Raw genomic sequence first — 12,615 nt, forward strand, 5'->3', positions numbered from 1 at the left:
GCGATCTTAGCCAATAATATAACATAAAATTTACAAGGACAGTCTACTACATATAGTAAGTAACTTAATTCAAACCAATAAATAACACCCAAGAGCAAAATAAAAAGGAAGAGAAAAGAGAGAAAAATACACTTTTAATATATATTGACAATCAGACAGAAGCCAGTGATATTCAATAAAAAGAATTAATATAGTCGACAGAAATAAAAGATAAAAACTACGCACATTTGTTAATATTATACATCACGAATATTTTTATAAATTTCTTTTTTAAAAGCTTCAATTTTAAAATATTTCAAATTTGGAAAATGGTTTGTAATTTTATTATAAAGTCTTCGGCCGAAACTAGCACCATGTTTAAGAGCTGCACTTGTATGACATTTAGGCTCAGTTAATGGGAAAGTAAACTCGTTTCATCGAGTATGATATTCATGTCGATTAGATTTATGTTTTATTTGATTTCTGTGGTAGTAAGTTAGTAAACTATATTTATAAATTTCTTCAACAGTTAATACTTTAAAATCTGTATAAATTAAATTTGTTGGGTAATCCATATTTTTGGTCAGACAAATTTTTATTAATCTTCTGTGTAATAAAATTAATGGATTAAGTACAGATGATACTACTCCACCCCAATTTATTATACCATATTGTATTAATGATTGTACTAAAGCTAAAAATATTATTCTCAATGCCTCCTTAGTGATAAAATTTCGAAGTATTATGAATTGATAAACTGTCTTTCTTATACTTGTACACATAAAATTAATTTGTTTATCTCAACGTAAATGCTGATCTGTAATAATTCCTAAATATCTGACTTGTGTGGAAGGTTTTGTAATAAGATAACCAATTTATATCCCTACAATTTTGATGACTGAACCAAAATTTACATTACGTAGTTACAATTTTTCAATCGATGTTTTATTTATGTTCTTTAGGTGTGTGTTTATGCAAACGTCGACCTTTATTTAAAAGCTTTATTAAGAGCATACCCGTGATAGAAGCCGCAATAGAGTAAAAGCGTCATCCTTCTTCCTTTGTTTGGTATGATTTTGCGCTCTACCAGGCTTACGTCTATAATACTTTATTGATGATGTTCATGAGACAAATAGTTGTTTGTTGGTATGCTCCATGTTTAAAAAAAACGGTTCTCATTCAGTTACAATGTACATTATACACGGTGTCCGTTACAAAATCTTCGGAAATTATTTAAATAGAAATACCGGTAACTTATGGAAAATATTATAATACAAACATTCCCTTGCAATATTGCACGAGTAATTCAGTTGTAATATGAAGAAACGAATTCCATAATTAACAATAAGATAAAAGTTTAAAGAATGATTACTACTATTATTATTATTATTATTATTATTATTATTATTATTATTATTATTATTACTTACAAATGGCTTTTAAGGAACCCGAAGGTTCATTGCCACCCTCACATAAGCCCGCCATCGGTCTCTAATCCTATGCAAGATTAATCCAGTCTCTACCACCATATCCCACCTCCCTCAAATCCATTTTAATATTATCCTCCCATCTACTTCTCGGCCTCCCCAAAGGTCTATTTCCCTCCAGTCTCTAAATTAACACTATATGCATTTCTGGATTCGCCCATACGTGCTACATCCCCTGTCCATCTCAAACGTCTGGATTTAATGTTCCTAATTATGTCAGGTGAAGAATACAATGCGCGCAGTTCTGCGTTGTGTAACTTTCTCCGTTCTCCTGTAACTTCAACCCTCTTAGCCCCAAATATTTTCCTAAGAACCTTATTATCAAACACCCTTAATCTGTTTTTCTCTCAAAGTGACAGTCCAAGTTTCACAATTATACAGAACAACCGGTAATATAACTGTTTTATAAATTCTAATGTCCAGATTTTTCGACAGCAGACTAGATGACAAAAGCTTCTCAACCGAATAATAACAGGCATTTCTCATATTTATTCTGTGTTTAATTTCCTTCCGAGTGCCATTTATATTTGTTACTGTTGCTCCAAGATATTTGAATTTTTGCACCTCTTTGAAGGATAAATCTCCAATTTTTATATTTTCATTTCGTACAACATTCTGGTCACGAGACATAATCGTATACGAGTACTTTGTCTTTTCGGGATTTACTTTCAAACCTATCGCTTTACTTGCTTCAAGTAAAATTTCCGTGTTTTCCCTAATCATCCGCATAGACAAGAAGCTGATGTAACCCGTTCAGTTCCACTTACTATTATTATTATTATTATTATTATTATTATTATTATTATTATTATTATTATTATTATTATTATTATTACGAAGTCCCTGGGAATGCTTGAAACGTATTTATTTTTGGTACCGTATACAATTTTTAGATTAGGCAAGGGAGGTTTTAAGAGATAAGTAAACACTACCACAGGTAATATAAGTACAGTCCACACCTGTGGAGTAACGGTTAGCGCGTCTGACCGCGAAACCAGGTGGCCCGGGTTCGAATCCCGGTCGGGACAAGTTATCTAGTTGAGTTTTTCCAGAGTTTTCCCTCAAATTAATATGGGCAAATGCTGGGTAACTATCGGTGTTGGGCACCGGACTCATTTCACCGGCATTACCACCTTTATTTGCTAAATAACCTGAGATGTTGATACAGCGTAGTAAAATAACCCATAAAAAATATGAGTACATCCTAAGCACTAGGTGGAGCGAGACGGGCCGAAACAATCACACAGAGGTGGCATGCAGAGTATTTACCTGTGTCCACATGTTAATTTTTAAGAGGAATACACTCATTTTGCCATCTTGTCAATGTATGGCCAATAGTTCGTCTCTATCATCTTCGGGATTCTTTCCTCTTGCATCCTTTAGATATGGTTAAAGGATGTGATTATACCATTTTTTTTTAATTTGGGTTATCCTATCTATGAGATTACAGACATTCAATTATTCTGTCCTGATATTTTCACTAAGTTGTTTAATTAGAAGGGTTACTTACACCTGCTACCGTACATAAGAATTTCATCCTCGCTGTCTTATTAATTGCCCAATTTTCAAACCCATATCTTCCTGAGCCTGAGAGTACAGTATACTATACTATACTTCATACATGATTATGATATAAGATGTACTGTATGTGCAGAGACCCGAAGTGTCGTATATATCTGAATTTGTGCCTAACTGTAATCTGCAGAATTTTTTGAACATTTTTCCTCATGTCAGTGATCTTTTTTTTAAGTGTAGAATTACATTGAACTTTAAAAATAAAACAACAAATATCTCAGGACTCAGGAGGATATGAAGAGTCCACTGCAAGAATGATGGATGTCATTTGGAGTACATTTTGCAGGAGAAGCAATTCAAAGTTTGAAATGCTTAGCGCTCAAAGCTTAACTGTGATTTTCCGATCATTACTGGACAATGACTATCAGTGTTAATGCCAAATAACTCTCTATGTACATTCTGTATGTCTTAAGCTATGCTTTGACAGTCTTGGTTCATTTTCGACAAGAAAGTGGCATCCATCATTCTCGCAGTGGACTCTTCATATATTAGTATTGGTACTGCTACTAATTTACAAAATTTAAATTTGAGTCTCTTTCCGGATTTTCTCCTTAATGAACATCTTATTTATTTCCCACATTCTATAAAATGTGCTTGGTTTAATGTTTTAAATCTTTCTTTTGACATTAATATATCTTTGTTTCAAGTAGTTTAAGTTGTTTGCCTTTTCTATTATCCGGTCTTTTATCTGTACTAATGTCACGAGAAGTCTGAGATTTCCCGATAAATCCACGAGCGAAGCGAAATCTCAGATCTCGAGTGGCATTTATTAGGACTATTTCGTGAATAGAATAAAAATATAAATAATATATCCCTAAAATTCTCTCACAAATCGTTAATAATTGTATATTTACGAATACTTCACCTATTCAGACAGTGTGAAGTTCAGATAGATTGAATATCGATTACTCAATAAAGAAATTGGATGTTATTCAGTAATGCCAATTGCGAAAAGCGAAATACAAGTTTAACAATGTTAATTACATGTACTGCACTTTTCTCTTATTATTATAACAGAAATACGTTTTCATGATCTGCTGAAATCATGGTATAATTTAAACATTTTATAATATAATTACAAAATATAACCTGATTGATACATTAATTAAATGAAGAATTGTTGAAAACGCAGTTATCAAATCTGAATGAAGGAGTGTAATTTTTTTCAGATAGCCTACAATGGATATGGAATTAGAAGATGAAGATGTGGAAGTAGAATTTCGCGCTTTATTTAGTACTTCGTCGTTACATTACACACTACACCGAGAACTAAGAACTATGTAATATTGTGTGGAAACAGCTATACATCAATGCTTATGTATTCAAACTACAGCGAGACATATGTTACTAAACAGTGAAGTCATCTCTGTATAGATAATTAAAACACGTATTTTATTACGCCATACGGAAGGCAGTTTGATCAAAGATCTTGTATATAATATACAAGGTCTTTGGGTTTTATATGCTCTAATGTTACATAAATTTGAACATCTGACTTTCTATTAATTGTTTAATTTCATTCACATAATACAGATTTTATAGGTTACAATTAGGTGGGCACGGGACCATGTGTCAGCTGTGCCTTATTTCGACCGTTACTCCGTCCTACAGGAAAGCATTTTCCATAGATCCACAAACGTATTCTCGCTGTAGTGTGTAATGGGACTGAAGCTGCATCTACACAGTTCAATTTTCCATGCGCGTATGCATGCAGTATGGGAAGAATATTGAAATGATCAAGTTTAAAATGTACGTTTAATTAAGATGCATGAAGATTGTGTGTCTACATGGTGCACAATTTTGAACATCGTCTTCACTGCGTAAATATATTAATTAATATTAACAATCAATCTTGCATTCATTGCTTGAATGCGTAAGGTTGAAAGAACAGTTTAACCGTGTATATGTATCTTAATGGATTCATGCTCACCAATTTACGGAGAAACAGTTTATCACACCGTCTAAAAAACGTCAATGCGATAAATTGATAGCGATATATCTAGCTGCAAAAATTATCGCGATGTTTGACTGTGATTGGTTGAAATTAAAAATTTCATTACACTTCATTGGTCGAAAATGGAATGACGTCATATAAACGAAATGGTCAACAGTAATCTCACTAGAGGTTTTGATTTATCCAGAGAAAATCAAAACTCGAGTGGGATTTAATTGACTGTTACACGATTAGAAGTATATAAAGATTAGAAGAAATAAAATAGCCTACTGTAATACAATAAAATATGTATTAATTGATTTACGAAAATTCTATTTCACTAATATCAGCTTCAGGAAAACGTTTGAACGGAGCGGCCATTTTCAGTTGACTATCTATGCGGTAAACAAATGACGATCGCAAAGCATGTTCTACATTAACGTACAGAATTTGCATTTTTAAGTGTTGGCAAACAAAGAAACAAATATTAGGGAAGTGATAAAAACAAATGCTAGGGAAGTGATAAAATTGTGGCCATAAACAGCCATGATTGGTTGAAACACGCCCGTTCGTGCCGTTTTATTGGTCAAAAGTAGTATGATGTAGTAAAAGTGTAATAGCCATTATTAGGCTTCGTATTCCAGCTACCTAAAGAGTGAAGTTAAAGACACATTGGGTATATACAGTAGTACGCCGAACACAGGTAATACAACGGATAATGATATAAACAAACAGGTCGTCGCTGCGTGTTAGTGGAGTACAGTCAAGTTCCGACAGTCTGAAGTTATGGGTTTGAGATTAAACACATGCTTGAGCCGTAATGTTAATTTTCGTCGTGATCTTTGTAGTGAATACTAATGTGCATTCGTAAGTTACGAAACTTGAACATATGCGGATGTCACTGGAAATTATTTTACACTGCAGGAAATTCTTTCAATAGCACATGACTTTATTGGTGCATGATGTAGTACAAGATATTCCTATTGTCTGATATTTTTTCGTGTTTCAGTAGGATACTGCATGTCACTCATCACTGAAGCCCCACTAATTTTCATATACTTTTCTAGAAATTCCCTAAAATTTAGATTATTTAATTTATTAATTGAGATGTTGGTACTGAACATCATAGTGGGCTACACAAATGCATGCTAAACGTAGAGTTAATATCTTCATAATTTTCAGATTCTGATGGTACTGGTTCTTTTTGATTACGTCCAACACATTTTCTGTGCCTTTTGGTATTGCAGTGCCTGCAGTTCACTGTTTGTCATTTTTACATTTATTTTACACAATTTTTATGTAATGTTGTTTATATTGACAGTGAAAATACTAGTTCAAATATCCCTGCCCTACAATATTACACGCTTAAGCGTCTTACCTAAGGTATTTTACCTCTGCAATGAACCAACAACAAAGATGTAGTTGTTTAAATAATACGACTAGTAAGAGCAGTGATCGATAAGACTACTCACTATGACTTCATCCCGGTTTTGACTTAGAGGAAGAAGGCAAAGGTTGCGGAACTATTTTGTATACGAACGTACCTGTACCTGCTCGGTGACGTCACATATACTTCGAATCGGCCAACTTCATTCCAGTTTATAGGTAGCTGGAATACGGAGCCTAGTCATAATTATTACATCAATATGTATAAGATTTCCTAAATTAATATAATTATTTATACTTATCTTTATATTGTTATAATCTTTCTTCAGGGTTAATGCATCATAGCACATTTATGCATTATCTTGTATAAGTGGTCAAGTACTCGTACAATATTTGCATTAGTTCATTGTTAACAATTTTAGTCATTTTATTTAATGATTATAATTCCTTTAGCGACGAACAGCCAGGAATGAATTGTTTCGATCCAAGGATGAATTTAGAATCTTCGTTTATGATTGCGAATATAGTAGTAACAGTAAAAAGTTACATTCATCATTCGGAATCTTTATGACGAGATACAAGGCTAATTCTTGCACGTTTCGTGTACAGAAATACAGGCGCAGACATTTCCTCTCTGCATACTCTAGCAATACGTGTCTATTGAGCGACGCCTTGTGGACGGAGAGTCTTAATACTCGTTTTGGCGTCATCAGCACTGTAAGTTTCAAGGACGCAACGGAAGATGAGGAAGAGGAAAAATCTCTAAGTAAATATAAGATGTTGACGCTACCAAAGTTGGAGTAATAATGCATGTATATCACCACATCCAATCGCCTCTGCGAAGCTAACTCTTAAACCAGCGGTGATCAAAGTGGGTGACGTGATTACATCGTGTAATCACAGACATTCAAACGGGTACGAGGAGTTTCCTGTACATTGCTGTGTGTTTCATTCACTTACTGAAGGCAAGCAGTTAGAGGTCATTTGTGAAGAATGAGAACTTTATTGTTGTCCTGTCGGACAAAATGTAATATGTTTACTTTGGTCAATGGTTCAATTAGGAGTATATAGAAACCTTAATTTCCACGCTGAATAATGTATTATTATTATTATTATTATTATTAGTTGGTCATTCCATAGTGACACACGTAACATTTTTTAAGTACCTAACTATGATCTTCACAGGATATTTAATTAAATACTTAGTAATTCATGAAAAAGACATTACTGTCTTTTAACATAAGTATTCCTAAATATAAACAAAAATTCTTAATGAAAAGGAATAATTAATAATGCAAAAAATATTAAATATTGTATGGTGTGACACACGAAAATTTTCTTGCCACTAGATTTATTACCAAAATGGAAAATGTTCATATTATTGTGCCAAATGACATAAATGCATTCAGTTGTTTTCCAAACAATTAAGACACTTGTGTAGTACATGTAACTGCTAAATCACGAACTTTAAAAAAAATTAACAGTGCCATTAAGAAACAAAATATTGCAAATGTGTTGTGACACACGAACGTGACACACGAACATTTCTGTCATGTTGGTTACTAATTGTTTTAAATGCACTATAAATACATCACTTCTTGTGGAAGACTTATACACTATGCCTACAGTTCTTATTATACAAAACAACACTAGATTACATTAAAATACACTTTTGAATTGAAATATCCACGGTTGTTTACAACCATATGTGGTGATATTTCCTGTGTAATGTCATGTGACGAATATACCAATATGTCAGCCATTTGTAGTACTTCCCTTCCTTGGACATCACAGACACTTTAAATTCTTCGCCACCACAAGATTTTGTAACTTCATATGTAGCCTATATTTGACGGCTTTTTTTACTTGGTCATTTAACTACACTGTATCAATCACTAGGTTATTTAGTGTCAATGGGATTGGTGATAGCAAAATGGTATTTGGCGAGATGAGGCCGAGGATTCGCCATAGATTACCTGACATTCGCCTTATGGTTGGAGAAAACCTCGGAAAAAACCCAACCAAGTAATCAGCCCAACTTAAATTCTTGAAAATACTATCAAAAAATGTTCAAAATGTATTAATATTTATATTAATAAAAAAAAGTAATATAGATTTAAAATGGCCTAACTTTTAGAATTGCTAAATGATACCTAGGGTAAATTAATTAATGTTATTAAATAAAACTATTTTAAATTAATATCAGAAATTTAGTACCATTTACCTAATGTGCAAATAATTACACCAATTTATTTATACACAGGCCTAGTATGGCGGCTACCTGTTTACGGTATAAATGTACTGCATAAGCTTGTTTTTAATATGAAATAAATTAACATAAACCAGGTTTTTAAGTTTTTAATTCAAGGAATTAAAAAAATAATAAATATTTTATACGAACTTTAGGCATAAATTGTCTTATCCTAATTTTAGGCCTACACACTATACTTTTACAACAGTTGTTGTTTAGTCTGTCCAAAGACAGGTGTGAACCTCACAAGTGATACAGAGAAGGCATCACTTATGAGGCAACTAGGCCAGGAGATAATGGGATAGCGTAGCTAGTTCCTTTCCCCCTTATAACAGTATTATGGAACACATATTTTCAAGAGTGTTTAACTTACAGTTTATGTACAATGAAAAAAAAAAACAATTATCTAAATCAACAATAAGTATTTGAAATTCCACTACTAATTATGTTTAGACGTAAAGACTTCCAATAGCAACAAAATTTGTAACTGGATTTTAGGATAAACTTTAGTGACACACGAACATAACATTTTTGTTCGTGTGTCACAGTCATTATGTTACGTGCGTCACGTGTTTTTCTTGTAGAATACGTACATAAATCAAAATGTTGTCAATATAAGAAGTTGATTGTTATGTGATGTTTCTCACTTTTACATCTATGAAACATGAAAAAATTAGATGGTTTTGAAGAAATATAAACAAATGTCCATTTGAGCGTGACACACGAACTCTCAACCTTTCCTTGTAATAATTGCAATCAAGCACGAAATAATCATTGTATTACGGTTTCTATGCATTTTAATTATTAATAAACGTCCGCACTTCATTATTAATTGCATTTAACATACAGAAGTAATGATTTATTTGCCTTAAATGTGCATTCAAATATGTGATTTCTGGTAGATAATTTCGCGCTCTTAAACCACAGACTTCTTGGCGCTTTTTCTCCGACATACGTGTTGTTACACAATGAGTGTTATCAGATTCAAAAAATTCGGATCATAACGGAAAAAAAATGACGTATAACAAGCAGAGATTCGTGAGATTTTTATTTTTCGTGAAAATGTCGCATTTTCGTGGAATGACCCTATTATTATTACTGACCACTAAGTATAGGGTGACCAGACGTCCTCTTTTGTCCGGATATGTCCTCCTTTTTAGGCCTTCGTCCGGGGTCCGGGCGGATTCTTCGTAACTTGTATGCCTGATATTTTGAAATTATCTGATATGACGCCTTTTTCAAGTAATTTGCCTATAGGTGGCAGCAGCATCGACGGAATATACTCTTTGCCAACGATCATAACCCTCTCTGTTTACAAATTAATATTAAATTCACATTTTGTGTGGTCTTTTTATGTTCAGTATTTTGATAATAATTATAGTTCCCTTGGCTTTCATATGTAGTTAGCTATAAAATAATTTTATATTATTAAGTTTTATCATAAGTATGCTGTAATAAAATAGATATTGATCTAATTTTAAATATAATATAGGCCTAAGTCTAAATCTAAATATATATTTTCAGTTCTCTTTAATAATTATAGTTCCCTTGAATTTCATATTTAGCTAACTGTAAAATCATTAGACTATTATTAAGTTTTATCATAATTATTTTGTAATTTTAACATACTTTTAGGTATGTTATAAGTAAAGCTGAGATATCTAGGACTGCAGGACGATATCAAGTTGACTGTATTGCGATGTTTGTCGAAGGTAAATAGTATGAAGGGGTGGAGGAGTGGTTGCGTACAGGCATGCGACTCAGGCAACAGAACACTTACACACAGTGTAGTGAACAGACCTCCAGGGTTGTATTACCTATCTTACGTAACGTGAAATATTTATAATGGCATAATCATCAAATATATCAACAGTAAACAAGTTGATGGAGGAATTAGGCACACAACATTTCGCAGTAAGTGGGGTAAATATCCTGTGAAATTTATGTAGCAAGAAATTAAAGATACGAAAAGTAAATTCGTAACACAACATTTCAATACCAAAAAAAACAAAGAGCAGATGACAGTTTCAACTGAGGAAGAAAGACAAGAATCGCATGTAGGTTAGAATTCAATGTGTACCATACAAAAAGATTTTTTCACGATTTATGTAAAATGATGGTATGTGTAAATATACCAATAAATAACGTTGAAAATACACAAAATTTAAAAACTTCATGCGAAAATACGTGGAAAGGGAACTCCCTGGTCAATCAATTTCACGGAAATACTATATACCGAAATGCTATTATGATGTTATATCTCCCATACGACTAAGTATAAGAGATAGTAAGCTATGGATTTCCATCTATGAAAGCACTGATGCCGTTGGACGATTTGTTGGAACGTCGTTACGGGCATTCTTCCACCAGACAAACCCAATAAAACTTTATTAACCTATGAAATTTGTGAGAAAGTGGATCATTTAAATATAATCGAAGTTTTTCTGGACAGACAAAATAAAAAAAAAATGATAATGTAGTTATTTTCATCACGGATGCTACATGTTAAAAGCAGATAAGGAACTTCAGCTTCTTTAGCCTAAAGTTATCCTAGTCCATGGGCTACATAGAATAGCCGAAGAAGTTCGCTCCTGCTACAGTGATGTAAACAGTTTCATATCGAATGCCAAAGAAATATTTTTTAAGGCACCAAGTCGGGTTACTAAATTCAGTGAAATACACCCTGTAGCCCCTCTACCGCCGCAACCTGTTGTAACGAGCTGATGGACATGGCTGGATGCTGCAGTCTATTTTTCTACACATTATGAAAGAGTTGAAGACGTAATCAAAACGTATGGTTGTGTTACTGCAACAGACTCGACAATCCAGTAATGATGACGTGACCTGAGCTCCAGTTTATTCGTCTCTGTTGTTTACTCTATAGGACAGCGTACAGAGTCTGTACACTGATCTTCCCCGCTGTCTCTACTTGCTATGCTATAGTTTGGGTGCACGTAACTTAACGACAAACGTCCTAGATGTCCCAGCTTTAGTTATAAGCCTAAATTTGTACTGTATATGTTTTGTAAGAATATTGATTTGACGTCATTTATAGTATAATATAGGCCTAAGGCTAAATCTAAGTACATATTTTATGTCTTCTTTTTTGGAACACTGTCCTCTTTTTTGAAGCTCTGTGTCCTCTTTTCTATCGATGTGAATCTGGTCTTTCTTCTGTACGTTCATGAATCTTGATATTTTTAGATCTTCTCCCTAGAAGGATAAACTTATTGGGTGCTATGCATAGACATTTCGCTAGCCCGCGCTACGAGCGTGCTAAACTAGCCCCGGCTATCGAGTGATTATTTGTACAGGATTCATATTATATCATATCGCTAACACTGGTTTATGAATACGATAAACGTTAGTTCGCTGACCATCCACCGGAAGCCCGCGCTAAGAATGTCTATGAATCTCAGGTTTTATCTCAGTTTTAATCTTCTTAATCTTTAGATAAGGGTAAATATTTATTAGTTATTCATTTAATATTATTGTAGAAAAACTGATTCAATATTATGTGCCAAAGAACTGTTAAACGCCAGAAATTGACATGTCTTAAATCATAACCAGGAAGAGAAAGATGACATAAATAAGTGTAAGGAAGTCAGCTACCTAATGTGGTTTGAAATATCTCGTGCTCTAAAGCCTTTTAATAGAACAGAATTTCTCGAAATAATAATAATTAAAATAGCTTAAACAACTTGTCCATAAGAAGTTTTTAATTTTGAAAAACTACGAATTTCTCGACCAAGCATCGAGAGAAGAATTTAGAAAATTCCTGATTATATTCAAGAGGAAGGTTAAAAAAAAAAAAAAGAAGCAAGAAAAATCGTATATTGTTCACTGGCTCTTGATGACAGCAGTGACATTACTGATACAGTAAGGCATGAGATTTTTATCCGCGGGATTGATCAAGATGTTAGTACAGGAACCACCACTGCTTGTAGTTTTCATGTCAAGTACCTTTCCTTCGTCTCCTTACTTCGTAGGCTGTCTGTCGCATG

The sequence above is a fragment of the Periplaneta americana genome, chromosome 4 (genome assembly GCF_040183065.1).
Source record: "Periplaneta americana isolate PAMFEO1 chromosome 4, P.americana_PAMFEO1_priV1, whole genome shotgun sequence".
Classification (NCBI taxonomy): domain Eukaryota; kingdom Metazoa; phylum Arthropoda; class Insecta; order Blattodea; family Blattidae; genus Periplaneta; species Periplaneta americana.